Source organism: Balaenoptera borealis (genome assembly GCF_965194805.1).
Source record: "Balaenoptera borealis genome assembly, chromosome: X".
NCBI classification, from domain to species: Eukaryota; Metazoa; Chordata; class Mammalia; order Artiodactyla; family Balaenopteridae; genus Balaenoptera; species Balaenoptera borealis.
Window position 1 is genome coordinate 102,097,819 of NC_138881.1, and position 16,847 is coordinate 102,114,665.

The 16,847-nt window shown below is 33.2% G+C and overlaps 1 long non-coding RNA gene across 1 annotated transcript in view; it reads right to left on the bottom strand.

Annotated features, from left to right (window-relative positions):
- Positions 1-3,608: 3,608 nt before the first annotated feature.
- LOC309620841 overlaps positions 3,609-16,847 on the bottom strand; it is a 42,438-nt gene continuing 29,199 nt past the window's right edge. Inside the window, exon 2 of the long non-coding RNA XR_014239689.1 lies at positions 3,609-16,539. This is a non-coding gene — a long non-coding RNA (uncharacterized lncRNA). The remainder of the gene's footprint in view (positions 16,540-16,847) is intronic.

The window sequence follows — 16,847 nt, forward strand, 5'->3', positions numbered from 1 at the left end:
AACCACTGTGCCACCAGGGAAGCCCCTAGAATCATTTTGATAAACATATTTGAGGCTTTAATTTTCAGTGATTCTCAAACAATATCACTTTTATTATTTCCTTTCCCTCATTTTTTCTCTTTTGTTCTTTTGCATTGCCTTTTGGATTGTCTCAGTCTTCCACATCTCTCTCACATTCCCATGACCCCTTGTCTCTGTGTTGCCTTTTGTTTCATTTCGTTCAATTATTCTCTAGTTCATGACTTTTCTCTTTAGTAGTGTATTATCTGATATCTAACTGTATTTTTCCTTTCGAGGAACATTATTTTTTATTGCAAACTTGCCGAGTACTTTAAAAATAAAGAGTTTGTTATTTTTGCTTTCATTTCCTCCTCTTATGTATTTATTTTTACATAAGTGTTTTTTTATGAGAAAATTTTTCACATATACACAAAAGCAGAGTCTGACAAATCCCTAGGTAACATCACACACCTTTAACAACAAATAACATTTTGCTGTACTTATTTTGTCTATCTCCCATCTGCCATTTTTTGCTAGAGTATTTTTAAGCAAATCTCAGATGTCATTTATCCCCACCACCCAAGTACTTCAGTATATATCTTCAAACAAAAAACAAGAAAGGGCAAGTTTTTCTTTCACATAGACAAAATGACAACAAAGTTAACACTAATTCCTTAATACTATCTAAACCCATGTTCATATCCAAATTTTCCTAATTGTTTACCTTTTTGTTGTTTTACAGTTAACTTGTTTTCATCAGGATCTATGCAAGGTCTATTCACTGAAAATGATTTTTATTGTCTTATGTCTCTTTAGATCTCTTTTAAATTGAACCAAATCAGATCCTCTTCCCATTTGTTGCTATGTATTTGTTGATGAAACTAGCTTATTTATCCTGTAGAATGGTCCATAGTCTACATTTGGTCAATGCCTTATCTTATATACTGTATCACATCAAGAGGCACATATCTGAGTGTCTCACTTTTACTAGTGTACTAAGATTTATTCATGAGTTCAGGTGATGACATTCTGATCCTTTTATTATAAAATTCCTAATGATGATTATTGCCCAATTGTGATTTTTATTAGGGGTTGCAAAATGTTGATTTTCCAATTTTATAATTCCCACAGCATTTAATGCCTTGGATTTACTCAGTAGACGATTTTTAAAATCAACTTTTCTTTTCATATTACTCTCTCCTTTTATACATTGGAAAGTATACCTCCTTATAATCTCAACTATGTTAATATAAATCATTTCAATATCTTATCCAGAATTTTATTTGCTTTTAAATAATGTGAGACTTTTTAGTTTTCCATATTGTTTGAAACTGAAGTTCTTAAATTATAATAGCTTTTATCATTATATATTTATATTTTAATATCTGATATTTGCCCAGGCCTTAATTACATTCTTTAGGGTTTTTAAAAAATTGAATTACATTTATGCATTGTCAGTTTGATCCTAGATCCACACTTTTTTAGCTATGTGACCTTCACTAAGTTGTCACCTTTAGGGAAAAAATTGAAATTTTCAAATTAATAAAGCTCCCTATGCTTGAATATATTAATAGTCTACATATTCCATGTTTTTCAATAAAGTTTTATTGTTTCCTGAAGATAGGTCAGGCATATGTCATTAATCAGGGTTCAACTTAGTATGGCTAATAGGCTGCATCTGACCTGCTGCCTAATTTTGATTAATTGTGTATTTAGCAAATTAAATGTACAAAAGCATTAATTGTTTGAAACATTAACATATCTCTAAACATTTGACTAAAATCAAAGTCTAAGTATCCCATTCTCTTAAATGCTTGAGAAGCAGAAAAACACCCAAAATTTCAAAAACTTATTTTTTCCATTTTATTTCCTTTGAAAAAGTGCTCATCCTGTGGACAGTGATGGCTGATATTTACACTTGACATGTACTGACATCTTTTTATTGTGGTAAAATACACATAACAAAGTTTACAATTTTAACCATTTTAAAATATGCAATTCAGTAGCATTAATTATGGTCACAATAATGTGCAACCATCATCTGTCTCTAGTCTCAGAACTTTTTCATAACTCCAAAAAGGAACTGAACACCTATTAAGCAATCTTTCTTTACAATACTATATTTATGATGCCATTGAAAATGGAATTATTTTTCAGACTTTCCTTTTCAGATTGTTCATTACTAGTGTATACATCTACAACTGATTTTGTATATTAATCTTGAACCCTGCAACTTGGCTGCATTCATTTATTAGCCCTAGTAGTTGTGTGTGTGTGTGTGTGTGTGTGTGCGTGTGTATTTTATATATATAAGATCAGGTCACCTGGAAATATAGATTTGCTTCCTTCATTTCCACTTTGGATGAATTTTATTTCCTTTTCTTGCCTAATTTTTCTGCCTAGAACTTCCAATACAGTATTAAATACAAATGACAAAAGTGTTCATCATTGTCATTTTCCTGATCTTAAGGGGAAAGATTTCAGCCTTTCACCTTTGAGTGTTATGTTAACTGTGGGTTTTTCCACAGGTGCCCTTTATAATATTTATTTTTTATTAAAAAAAAATTTTAACATCTTTATTGGAGTATAATTGCTTTACAATGGTGTGTTAGTTTCTGCTCTATAACAAAGTGAGTCAGCTATACATATACATATATCCCCATATCTCCTCCCTCTTGTGTCTCCCTCCCAGCCTCCCTATCCCACCCCTCTAGGTGGTCACAGAGCACCGAGCTGATCTCCCTGTGCTATGTGGCTGCTTCCCACTAGCTATCTATTTTACATTTGGTAGTTTATATATGTCCATGCCACTCTCTCACTTCATCCCAGCTTACCCTTCCCTCTCCCCGTGTCCTCAAGTCCATTCTCTACATCTGCATCTTTATTCCTGTCCTGCCCCTAGGTTTTTCAGAACCTTTTTTTTTTTTTTTAGTTTCCATATATATGTGTTAGCATACGGTATTTGTTTTTCTCTTTCTGACTTACTTCACTCTGTATGACAGACTCTAGGTCCATCCACCTCACTACAAATAACTCAATTTTGATTCTTTTTATGGCTGAGTAATATTCCATTGTATATATGTGCCACATCTTCTTTATCCATTCATCTGTCGATGGACACTTAGGTTGCTTCCATGTCCTGGCTATTGTGAATAGAGCTGCAATGAACTATGTGGTACATGACTCTTTTTGAATTATGGTTTTCTCAGGGTATATGCCCAGTAGTGGGATTGCTGGGTTGTATGATAGTTCTATTTTTAGTTTTTTAAGGAACCTCCATACTGTTCTCCATTGTGTCTGTATCAATTTACATTCCCACCAACAGTACAAGAGGGTTCCCTTTTCTCCACACCGTCTCCAGCATTTATTGTTTGTAGATATTTTGATGATGGCCATTCTGACTGGTGTGAAGTGATACCTCATTGTAGTTTTGATTTGCATTTCTCTAATGATTAGTGATGTTGAGCATCCTTTCATGTGTTTGTTGGCAATCTGTATATGTTCTTTGGAGAAATGTCTATTTAGGTCTTCTGCCCATTTTTGGACTGGGTTGTTTGTTTTTTCAATATTGAGCTGCATGAGCTCTTTATATATTTTGGAGATTAATCCTTTGTCGTTTGCTTTGTTTGCAAATATTTTCTCCCATTCTGAGGGTTGTCTTTTGGTCTTGTTTATGATTTCCTTTGCTGTGCAAAAGCTTTTAAGTCTCATTAGGTCCCATTTGTCTATGTTTGTTTTTATTTCCATTTCTCTAGGAGGTGAGTCAAAAGGATCTTGTTGTGATTTATGCCATGGAGTGTTCGGCCTATGTTTTCCTCTAAGACTTTTATAGTCTCTGGCCTTTCATTTAAATGTTTAATCCATTTTGAGTTTATTTTTGTGTATGGTGTTAGAGAGTGTTCTAATTTCATTCTTTTACAAGTAGCTGTCCACTGTTCCCAGCACCAATTGTTGAAGAGGCTGTCTTTTCTCCATTGTATATTCTTGCCTCCTTTATCAAAGGTAAGGTGACCATATGTGCGTGGGTTTATCTCTGGGCTTTCTATCCTGTTCCATTGATCTATATTTCTGTTTTGATGCCAGTACCATACTGTCTTGATGACTGTAGCTTTGTAGTATAGTCTGAAGTCTGGGACCCTATTTCCTCCAGCTCCGTTTTTCTTTCTCAAGATTGCTTTGGCTATTCAGGGTCTTTTGTGTTTCCATACAAATGGTGAAATTTTTTGTTCTAGTTCTGTGAAAAATGCCGTTGGTAGTTTGATAGGGATTGCATTGAATCTGTAGATTTCTTTGGGTAGTATAATCATTTTCACAATGTTGATTCTTCCAATCCAAGAACATGGTATATCTCTCCGTCTGTTTGTATCATCTTTAATTTCTTTCATCAGTGTCTTATAGTTTTCTGCATACAGTTCTTTTGTCTACTTAGGTAGGTTTATTAGAATATTTAAGAAGTTCTCTTCTATTCCTAGTTTGTTGAGTGTTTTATCATGAAGGAGTGTTGAATTTTGGCAAATGATTTTTCTGTATCAATTGAGATATGTTTTTCCCCTTATTCTATTAACGTGGTATCTTACATTAATTGATTTTTGTCTATTGAAACATCCTTGCATTTCTGAGATAAATCCCACTTGATCATAATAATCCTTTTACTGTGTTGCTGGATTTGGTTTGATGCCATTTTGTTGAGGATTTTTACATCTGTATTCCTAAGGGATATGGGCCTGTCATAATCTTTTCTTATGATGTCTTTGTGTAGCTCTGGTGTCCGGGTTATCCTGGCCTCATGTAGAATGATTTAGGAAGTGCTTCTTTTTATTCTATTTTTTTAAAGATTTTTGAGGAGGATTAGTATTCTTTAAATTTTTGGTAGATTCATCAGTTGAGGACATATGGTCCTGGGCTTTTCTTTGTTTAGAGACTTTACTGATTCAGTCTCTTTAACTTCTTATAGGTGTATTCAGATTTCTATTTCTTCTCAGTTAAGTTTTGGTAGTTTGTGTGTTTCTACCAATTTGTCTCTTTCAACTAGATTTGCTAGCATGCAGTTTTTCATAACATTTTCTCAAAATCATTTTTATTTCTGAAGGGTTGGTAGCAGTGGCCAAACTCATTAATTATTTTAGTAGTTTAAATGTTTTATGTTATTTGCTTGGTCAGTCTACCTAAAGATATGTCAGTTTTGTTGGTCTTCTCAAAGAGCCAACTTTTTTTTTCTCTATTGATTTTATATTCTCTATTTCTTTTTCAATGAATTATAGTTGATTTATAATCTTTTAGTTTCAGAGGTAAAACATAGTGATTCTATATTTTTGTAGGTTGTATGTATTCTTAATTTCATTTTTCTCCACTCTAGTCTGTTATTTCTTTTCTTCTGATAGCTTTGTCTTTAGTTTGCTTTTCTTTTTCTAGTTTTTAAAATGTAAATGTAGGTTATTGATTTGAGGTCTTTATTTAATGTAGCCAGTTGAAGCTATAAATTTCCCTTTGAGCACTGCTTTTTCTTCATCCCATGAGTTTTGTTATGTTCTGTTTTCATTTTCATTCATCAAAATGTATTTTCTAATTTCCTTTGTTATTTTTTCTTTGATCTATTAATTGTGTCGTGTTTATTTCCACACATTTTTTAAATTCTTAGTTTTCCTTTTTCTTATTGATTTCTAGTTTAGTTCCATCATTGCCAGAAAAGATACTTTGTGTGATTTTAATCTTTTTAAAAATATTGATGATTGTTTTGTGACCTAGAATGGTTTATCTTGAAGACTGTTTCATGTGCACTTAAGAAGAATGTGTCTTCTGTTGGGTGAAGTGTTCTGTATATGTCTGATATGTCTAGTTGGTATATATCGTGCCAAGTCTTCTATATACTCATTATGTTCTTTTAGTTGTTCTATCCAGTATTGAAAGTGGGTTATTGAAGTGTCCAGCTGCACTTGTTAAACTGTCTATTTCTCTCTTCACTTCTGACAATGTTTGCTTCCTATATTTTGAGGCTCTATGTTAGGTGTGTATAAGTTAATAATTGTTATATCTTTTTGAAGGATTGACCCTTTTATCAATGTATAATATCGTCCTTTGTCTACTGTAATAGTTTAGTATAGTCACCCCAGCTGTCTGTTGGTTACAATTACGTGATATCTTTTTCTATCCTTTTGCTTTCAAACTATTTGTTTCTTTGGATCTAAAACAAGTCTCTTGTCAACAACATGTAGATGGATCACACTTTTTATTCATTCTGCCAATCTCTGCCTTTTGATTGGGGTAATTGCATCAGTAACTATTGATAAGAAAGGACTTACTTCTGCTAGTTCGCTAGTCTTTTTTCTGTGTTTCTTATACCTTTTTTCCAATTCTTTTATTACAGCCTCCTTTTGTGTTTAATTGAACCCCTCACATAGCCCAAAATAGATCAAAATAAACTCAGTTTTGAGAACAAGATCTGCTCTATTCCAGAACCAAGAACTCACACTGGGAACATTAGCTGTTTCTTTAAGACAGTTGCAATATGGGGAGGGGGATAAGGCAAGAAAAGTTAAAACATTATAAAACTCTCCCTACTGTGTTTCAATTGCCTTTTTATTTTTACTTTCTTTAATTGAAGTATAGTTGATTTATAATACTATATTAGTTTCACGTGTATACCATAGTGATTCAGTTATATTTTTCTGATTGTATTTCATTATAGGTTATTAAATATTCGATATAATTCCCTGTCCTATATAGTAACTATTTGTTGCTTATCTATTTGGTGTATAGTAGTTTGTATCTGTTAATCCATTACTCTTAATTTGTCCCTCCCCCTTTCCTCTCCCCTTTGGTAACCATAAGCTTGTTTTCTATATCTGTGAGTCTGTTTCTGTTTTGTATGTAGATTCATTTATATCAGTTTTTAGATTCCACATATAAGTGATATCATATAGTATTTGTCTTTGTCTGACTTACTTTACTAAACATACTGTTCTCTACGTCCATCCATGTTGCTGCAAATGGCAATGTTTCATTCTTTTTTATGGCTGAGTAATATTCCATTGTATATATGTACCACATCTTAAACCCGTTGTTTGTTGATGGGCATTTGGGTTGTTTCCATGTCTTGGCTATTGTAAATAGTGCTGCTGTGAACATTGGGGTGCATGTATCTTTCCCAATTAGAGTTTTCATTTTTTCCAGATATATACCCAGGAGTGGGATTGCTGGATCATACGATAGCTCTGTTTTTATTTTTTTAAGGAACCTCCATACTGTTTTCCATAGTGACTGTACCAATTTACATTCCCACCAACAGTGTAGGAGGGTTCCCTTTTCTCCACACCCTCCCCAGAATTTATTATTTGTAGACATTTTGATGATGGCCAGTCTGACCGGTGTGAGGTGATACCTCATTGTGGTTTTGATTTGCCTTTCTCTAATGATTAGTGATGTTGAGCATCTTGTCATGTACCTGTTGGCCATCTGTGTATCTTCTTTGGATAAATGTCTATATAGGTCTTCTGCCCATTTTTTGGCTGGGTTGTTTGTTTTTTCAATATTAAGTTGTATGAGCTGTTTCTATATTTTGGATATTAACCCCTTGTCAGTTGCATCATTTGCAAATATTTTCTCCCATTCTGTAGCTTGTCTTTTCATTTTGTTGATGGTTTCCTTTGCTATGCAAAAGCTTTTAATTTTGATTAGGTCCCATTTGTTTATTTATGCTTTTATTTCTTTTGTTTTGGGAGATTGATCTAAGAAAATATTGCTACAATTTATGTCAGAGAATGTTTTGCCTATGTTCTCTTCTAGGAGTTTTATGGTGTCCTGTATTATATTTAGGTCTTTAAGCCATTTTGAGTTTATTTTTTTATGTGATGTGAGGGAGTGTTCTAATTTCATTGATTTACATGTAGCTGTCCAGCTTTCCCAACACCACTTGTTGAAAAGACTGTCTTTTGCCCATTTTATATTCTTGCCTCCTTTGTCATAGATTGACAGTAGGTATGTGGGTTTATCTCTAGGCTCTCTATTCTCTTCCACTGATCTATATGTTTATTTTTGTGCCAATACCATGCTGTTTAGATGAATGTAGCTTTGTACTATAGTCTGAAGTCTGGAAGGGTAATGCCTCCATTGTTGTTCTTTTTCCTCAGGATTTCTTTGCAATTCCGGGGTTTTTTTGTGTTTCCTTATAAATATTAGGATTGTTTGTTCTAGTTCTGTGAAAAAATATCATGGATAGTTTGATAGGAATTGCATTAAATCTATAAATTTCTTTGGGTTGTATGGCCATTTTAACAATATTAATTCTTCCAATTCAAGAGCCCAGGGTATCTTTCTATTTCTTTGAATCATCTTCAGTTTCCTTTATAAATGTTTTATAGTTTTCATCATATATGTCTTTCACCTCCTTGGTTAAGTTTATTCCTAGGCACTTTTTTGATGCAATTTTAAATGGGATTTTTTTTAACTTTCTGATATTTCATTATTAGTATAAAGAAATGAAACAGATTTCTATGTATTAATCTTGTATCCTGCTACCTTGCTGAATTCATTTATTAGTTCTAATAGTTTTTGTGTGGAGACTTTAGGGTTCTCTATATAGAGTATCATGTCATCTGCAAATAGTGACAGTTTTACCTCTTCCCTTCAAATCTGCATACCTCTTCTTTTTCTTCCCTTTTTTTTTAAATTTAAAACAATTTTTTAAATGATTTTTAAAAAAACTTTATTCATACATAGATAGAGAACAATGTTTATTTTTTTTCACTCTTTTTTAGATTCTTTTCCCGTATAGGTCATTACAGAGTATTGAGACTAGTTCCCTGTGCTATACAGTAGGTTCTTATTAGTTATCTATTTTATATATAGTAGTGTGTATATGTCAATCCCAATCTCCCAATTTATCCCTCCCAGCCTTTCCCCTCTGGTAACCATAAGCTTGTTTCCTAAATCTGTGACTCCATCTCAGTTTTGTAAATAAGTTCATTTGTACCATTTTTTTTAGATTCCACATATAAGCGATATCATATGATATTTATCTTTCTCTGACTTACTCCACTCAGTATGACATACTAATGTCTCTCTTCAGATTGTATGACTCTTTTGCCTTTTACCTCTTCTTTTTCTTGTCTGATTGCTGTGGCTACAACTTCCAATACTACATTGAATAGAAGTGGTGAGAGTGGGCATCCTTGTCTTGTTCTTGAATATAGCAGGAAGGCTTTCAGCTTTTCACAGTTGAGTATTTGATTGCCTTTTTCTTAATTTGGCATTCACTCTGTTGCTATAAATCTTTTACTATTTTTCAGAGTTTAAACAAAGTTGATTCTGACAGTTTTGGCAGATTTTTTCAGTGCTTCTTAGGAGTGATGGGTTCTTGGAATTCACTAGTCTGAAATTTTCACTCCCCTTGGTTCCTGCTGACTCTTTTTGTACATAAAATTTTATTGGAACACTGTACCACTCGTTTGTTGATATATTATCTATGGCTACTTTTGCTCTACAATGGCAGAGTTGAGTGGTTGTAACACAGACTATGTGGCCTCAAAACCTAAAATATTGTTATGTTTTCCCAATGAATTAAAATGCCAGTTTAATCAATCAAATATAGATTCATGTTCCTAAGCTGTCTATTTTTTGTGTGTGCTCAAAAGCTCTTTTCTAATAAGAGTACTATACTCTTAATTATTTCACTTTTATAGGTAATGTTGATCAATATGTCTCATTTCATTACTGTTTTTTTCAATGTTTTTTTAAAATATATGTCTTGTCTGCTATAGATGGAAATTAGAATTATCTTATCAAGGCTCTCCAACTCCTCACAATCCCTTTGGAAATTTGAATAATATATAATCTTTGCAATATTGGGTTTTTCTTTCCTAGAAAATAACATGTGTCAGTTTATCCAGTTTGTTTTCATTTCTCCCAATAAACTCTTCTAATATTTAAATTGAACTTGTATATTTACTGTGATTAATCCTTACAGTTTTATATTTTATTGTTATTTTGTATAGGTTAATTCATCTCATGTTAAATAACAGTTGTGTTATACAGGCAATATTTTTGGTGTCAGATTTGATAGCCATGCTTTTAGTGCCCTGATAGATGAAATCTCATGTGGCAAATGTTATATACTGTTTATGTCTACCTAGAGTATTGGATTTAGAAAGGTTTTTAGGTCTGTTTCAATTCAACTGTAAAGAGGACTTTTATAGTTGAATTCATTAATTTCATGAATATGGACTAGGAAATGGCAATACATGTCCTAATTTTATATACCTGCTCTTCTGTTTCACCATTAAGCATGACAAATAACTACTAATATCACTTATACATTATTAACAAGTTAAAGAAGTTTCCTCCAAGTTTTCACTTTACTAAGAGTGGGTTTTTTTGGTCAGAAATTGGTGTTGAAGTTTATCAAATAAACGCCCTTTAGCAACTGTCAAAAATCATTTGGTTCTTTATTAAAGTAAAACAATATGCAGAGTAGGTTAAAGAATTTCTATTTATAACTCATCTGTCATTTCCTGTGATAAAATCAGTTTGGTCATAATATATGATTTTTAGTTAACATATGACTGGACTTGTTTTGTTAGATATTTGAGGTTTCATGTTATACTTATTAGTGAAATTTATCAGTATTTTCATTCTTTTTGTGACAATGTATATCAGATATAACAGCTTGATAAAAAATAATTCCAGGATTTCGACCTTTTGGTCCTATACTCTGAAACATTTTGAAGAAAATAAGAGTGTCTCTTACTTTGAGGTTTGAAAGAACCTGCATAACACAATTGGAATATAGTGTCACTCTTGGAGGTAATTCTTTAAAAACTTTTTCAGATTTCTTTCATGGTTTTTGATATACTTTTACACTTTTTCCTTAGTTAACTTGGTCATATATATTGATACTTCCTGGTAGAATTGTCCATTGTATCAGTTGTAATTTTTTTTATTAGAACAGAGTAGGGAATTTTTATTCTTCTCTTCTAATTTTATTAAATAAAATTTATTTTATCAGGATAATATATATGTGCATAAGTTTTTTAAGTCACATTTACTAAGGGCATTTAGTGGATAACAACAGTATCCTGATGGAAATGTCCCCATCCCTTAGCCCTGTTCCTCAGATAGAACAACTTTAAACTATTTAAGGTGTTTCTTCTAGTGTTACCTCTATGTTTCAAAGGAATATGCTCATGCCATTATTTATTTAGTGATTTTTAGAAATTATGCTTTTATTTCCAGTTACGGCATAGGAACATTTAAACTCTATAATACAATTCAAACTTTTTCTTCTTCCGTCTTTCAAATATAGTTATAATTTTAATAAAATTTCAGTGTTTATATTATTATGACTGTTTATATCATTAACTGATAAGCCATCTATGAATGTTTCTTTTTTATACTTCTGAATTTTCATACATTTAATAATTATCTTGTTTTCTCATTAGCAAATTCTTATTAATTATTGCAATACAAATGTGAAATGCCCATCAGTATTATTTTCTAAACAGTCAAATGCATTGTTTAATCTAGCATTTCTATTTTTTCCCTGGAGACCTTTTTTTCCTTAATCCCTCCATTCTTCTCCATTCCACAATGATTGCTTTCTGGGTATACTGAAGATTTGTCATCCCAGGAGTACTTTCATTCGTCTCCTATGTTGTACTCCGTGTTTTCTAAATCTCATGACTGTCTGGTTTACTCACCCATTTTGTTGGAGCAAATTTACCAGTAGTCTTCTGTGAAAGGACATATGCAGAATGTATTATAAATTTTTGAGCCATTTCATGTTTGAAAAATCTCCTTACACTGTTCAGAAATTTGGTTTAGAGGAATGATATTCTCTCAGAATTTTAAAGGCATTGCTTCATTTTCTTCTAGCTTCCGGTGTTATGCTTGAGAACTTTGATGCTATTCTATTTCCCAGTCCTTTTAGGATCATCTCTTTTATTTCCAGTGTTCTGAAATTTCACAATAATGTGCTTTGGTGTAGGCTTTTTCCCAGTCATTTTGTTGATACTTTGTTGCTTCTTTCTATTAGGAGACTCATATCCTTAAATTCTGTGAAACTTTTCCATTTTATTCCTTTGATAATTTTCTCTTTTCTATTTCCTTATTTTTAAATTTCAGGTTATTTTATCAATTCCTGAATTAATCCTTCAGTTAAAAAATCTCTTCTCTCCCATTGTCTGATTTTCTTATTGCTGTCAATATTACTTAAATTTCTAGGAAATTTCCTTGGTTTTAACTTCCAGTGTTTCTTCTTTCAGAAATTGTGAGCTTATTTTTAAATTCCAAGGACTCTATTTTTTCCTGATTCTTCCCCTTTTTGTAACATTCTGTTCTTATTTCAAAGACAAAGTATGTTCTCCGAAGATATTAATTATTGCCATTTTTGAAGTTTTATCTGTTTCTTGTATTTTCTGTTTTCATCTTGCTTCCTTTTCTCTTGTTTTTTAGGGGGCTATTTCATGTTGGAGAGTTTCCTGAACATCTCATTATCTTTCACTGTTGGTTTACATTTAGGAAGGAAACATAAAAGAACTGCTTAGAAGCTCTGTGTGTGTGAACAGGGCTTTCAAATAGCAAACTTTAAATTACAGTGACTGTACAGTAATCCAGCTCTTTCATTGGGAGAACTCACAAATGCCTTTTCTCTAAAGTCCTTCCATTTTTCTGTGGATAAATTATCTAATTACCTGCCTAGTATGTATAAGCCTGGCTGCTGAAATTCTGGAAGCAGGGTAACAAAGGGAGCCTATAATTTCCAAGGTTCAGTATGTATATTTTTATTTAATTATTACATGTGGAGCTTTGCACTTCACCCCATCCTCTCTTGTGTTTGATCATGGACACAGAAACAAGTCCCTTTTTCATTTGTCATGGTGTCTTTTTTTTTAATTTGTAGTTTAATATCATTCTGTGTAAAGAGTTAAAATCTTAAGCTACTAACATAAATTTTACTGTTCATTGTTGTATTGTGCAATGCCAGGTTTAAATGCAAATATAAGAGCATTTAAATCATATATGAAATCACAGAAATTATACAATTTGTTTTAGTTCATGCATGCATATGAATTTCATTACCACAATTGTGAAAATGCTGCACAAAAGTAACTAAACTGTTTTTTGTTTTACTTATTGATATGTGCACATTCTATAGATACTCTGGCTTATTGTTGAGTGAGAAGGACTGAACAGAAAAGAAATTTTAGTTTCCTTTACTTTTTTGAAAAAAATTATTTTCAATGTAAGTAGTTGGCTAATTAGGGATATAAAATAAGTAAGACAGGATATGGTAAGATTCCTTGTTTGTTCCAGTTTTTTAAAATGTCATTGTCTTTTTTCTGCATTTGGAGTTAAGTTTTGGTCTTTGGGAGCTGTCAGCTTCCTTGCTTACTTACTTAACAGATAAAACACACCTACCTTGTACTCAGTGTCTTGCTGAACTGCCACATATCATGAGTCTACTGAAATTCTATGCTCATGGAACACCCACAAATGCTATATGCACATGATGTGGTAAGGAACAGCAGGGAGCATGCATACTGCACCAGTCTCCTTTGCTCATGTATGTGCTCCATTGTCTCATGGAGTTTCATTCATAATACCCAAGTTGAAAGGTATAATTATTAAGAACTTCAAGACAGCAACAGCAGAGCTTTAAACCAAGGTGGAGCTATTTTGAGCACAAGGCCATACATATACATGAAACCTGTTTGCATTGGTCTTTTCAAGTAAATAATTCAGAAAATTATTTCTGTTTTCTAACTCATTAATTTCTGCTTTCTTCTGTCATTTCCTTCCTCCTATTTTCCTTACATTTTTTTTGTTTTCTTTCTAACTTTTCCATTTGAATGTCCAGTTTAATTATTTTCATTCTTGCTTATTTAATAAAAATATATTTGAGGGTATGAATTTCACTTGAGTATAACTGTAACCGAACTCTATAAATTTTGATATTTAGTGATATAATTGTGCATTTTTTGTAAATACTCTATAATTTTGACTTACTGTTTCATATGAAAGTCAGCAGCATAACTTTTAGTTCCTATAATATGTCTTATTCTACAAACAGAGGTGTTTTTGAAAATGTCACATAATTTCCATTAAATAAAATTTGAATCCACCTTTGTTATGGATTGAATTATGTCTCCTAAAATTATATATTGAATTCTTAGCCCCCAGAACTTATTGGAAATAGGGTCTTTGCAGATGTAATCAAAATAAGATGAAAACATACTGGATTAAGGTAGACATTCTTACAGTCACTGCTGCCATTATAAGAGAAAGGAGAGGGATATTTGGACACTGAGATGCAGGAAAATAGCCATGGGAAGATGGAGGCAGAGATTGGAGTTATGCTACCACAAACCAAGAAATGCCAAAGATTGATTTCTAGCAACCACCAGAAGCTAGAAGACGCAAGGGAGGTATCTTTCCTAGAGACTTTGGAGGGAGTATCACCCTGCTGACTCCTTGATTTAAAACTTCTAGCCTCCAAAACAATGATAGGATCAATATTTGTTGTTCTAAGCCACCCTATTTTGCTAAATTTTTATGGCAGTCATAGGAAATTAATATAGATTTTGGTATCAAGAAGTATAGTGCTGCTGTAACAAATACCTAAAAATATAGAAGTGGCTTTGGATTTGGGTAATGGATAGGGGCTTGAAAAATTTGGTGGCACATGATAGAAAAAGCCTAGGCTACCTTGAAGAGACTGTTGTTGGAAATATGGAGGTTAAAGATGCTTCTGGTAAGTTCTCAGATGAAAATGAGAAACATGTTATTGGCCACTGGAGGAAAGGGAATCCACGTTATAAAATGGCAGAAAGAATGGCTGAATCATGTTCTTCTGTTGGATAGAAAGTAGAACTTGTAAGTGATGAACTTGAGTATTTACTTGAGATTCCCAAGAAAAATGTGGAATATAGAGTCTGCTTTCCTGCTTCTCAGAGTGAAATGTGAGAGAAAAGAGAAAATTTGAAGAAAAAAGGAACTAGAACTTGATTTGGAAAAGTATCTGCCTATTCATATTGAAAAAGATGCTAAGACATGCTCTGTAGAGAACACCAAATCTGTAGCTGGGCAACCTTCTGCTGGAGAGATTAAGGATGTAACTCATGGATCCAATCAAATATCTCAGCAGAAGCCAAGACTAGAGATGGGGTTATCCAGGAAGGATCTGTAGAGAATCCTCATGTGTAATAGCATTGTTCCCCTTGAAGAAACGGAAGACTACAATGTTTTTGAGGATGTTATACTAGCAAAAACACTTCCAGCTTGGACTGCCAGGGAGAAAGAAAGGATGAAATGAAGGAAGGCTGTTGAACTTCTGGAATTCTATGGGCAAAAAAAGTTACTTGGCTACCAACATGTGTTATCCTTCAAGTTAAGTAATGAATGACTCTAACGTTGGCTCAGTAGCCGATGGGGCCAATGGGACATCTGTAAGCCTAGAGGATGGAATATTAAGCCATAGAGGATTATTCATGGGCCTTGAAATATAATGGAATTTTCCCTGCTGTGTTTGCACTTGTATAGGACTCATGACCCCTTTATTCCTTCCAATTTCTCCCTTTGGGAATGGGTATGTCTATCCTATGCCTGCCCCACCATTGTATTTTGGAAACACTTTCTAGTTTCACATGTCCACAGGTGGAGAGGAGTTTTGTCTGAAGATCAGCCATATCCAGAGTATTACCCATACCTGATTAGATGATTTAGAAGACAAGATATAAGACCTATTGAGTTGACAGCCACAAAAAATAATGAAATAATGCCATTTGCAGCAACATGGATGGACCTAGAGATTATCATACTAAGTGAAATAAGTCAGAAAGAGAAAGACAAACAGCATATGATATCACTTATATGTGGAATACAAAATATGACACAAATGAACTTATCTACAAAACAGAAACAGACTCACAGACATAGAGAACAGACTTGTGGTGGCCAAGGGAGAGGGAGTAGGGGAAGGATGGATTCGGAGTTTGGGATTAACAGATGCAAACTGTTACATATAGAATGGATAAACAACAAGGTCCTACTGTATAGCACAGGGACCTATATACAATATCCAGTGATAAACCCTAATGGAAAAGAATATGAAAAAGAATGTATGTATATGTATATATATATATATATACATATATATACACACACACACATATATATATATAAAACGGAATGACTTTACTGTATAGCAGAAATTAATATAACATTGTAAATCAACTATACTTTATGTTTTATTTTATTTTATTTTATTTTATTTTTTCATTTGGCTGCCTCGGGTCTTAGTCGCGGCACGCTGGCGGGATCTTCATTGCAGCATGTGGAATCTTTCATTGCCACATGCAGACTCTTTGTTGCGGTACGCGGGCTTCTCTCTAGCCGTGGCACACGGGCTCTCTAGTTGTGGTGCTCTAGCACGCACGGGCTGAGTAGTTGCAGCATGTGGTCTTAGTTGCCCCATGGCATGTGGGATCTTAGTTCCCCAACCAGGGATTGAACCCACGTCCCCTGCATTGGAAGGTGGATTCTTAACCACTGGACCACCACGGAAGTCCCTCAACTATGCTTTAATAAAACAAATTTTTAAAAAAAGAATAAGACCTATTGAGTTGATATTTAGATGAGATTTTGGCCTTAGAGTTAATCCTAGAATGAGTTAAGGCATTTAGGGGTGTTGGGATGAAGTGAATGTATGTATTTTGCACGTGGGAAAAACAAGAATTGGGGGTAGGGGGCAGAAGATAGACTCTTGTGGGTTGAATTGTTTCCTCCCCCAAAATATGTTAAAGTTTTATCTGCCAGTATGTAGTCTAGGTCTTACTTACTAATTCTTACTAGATTCT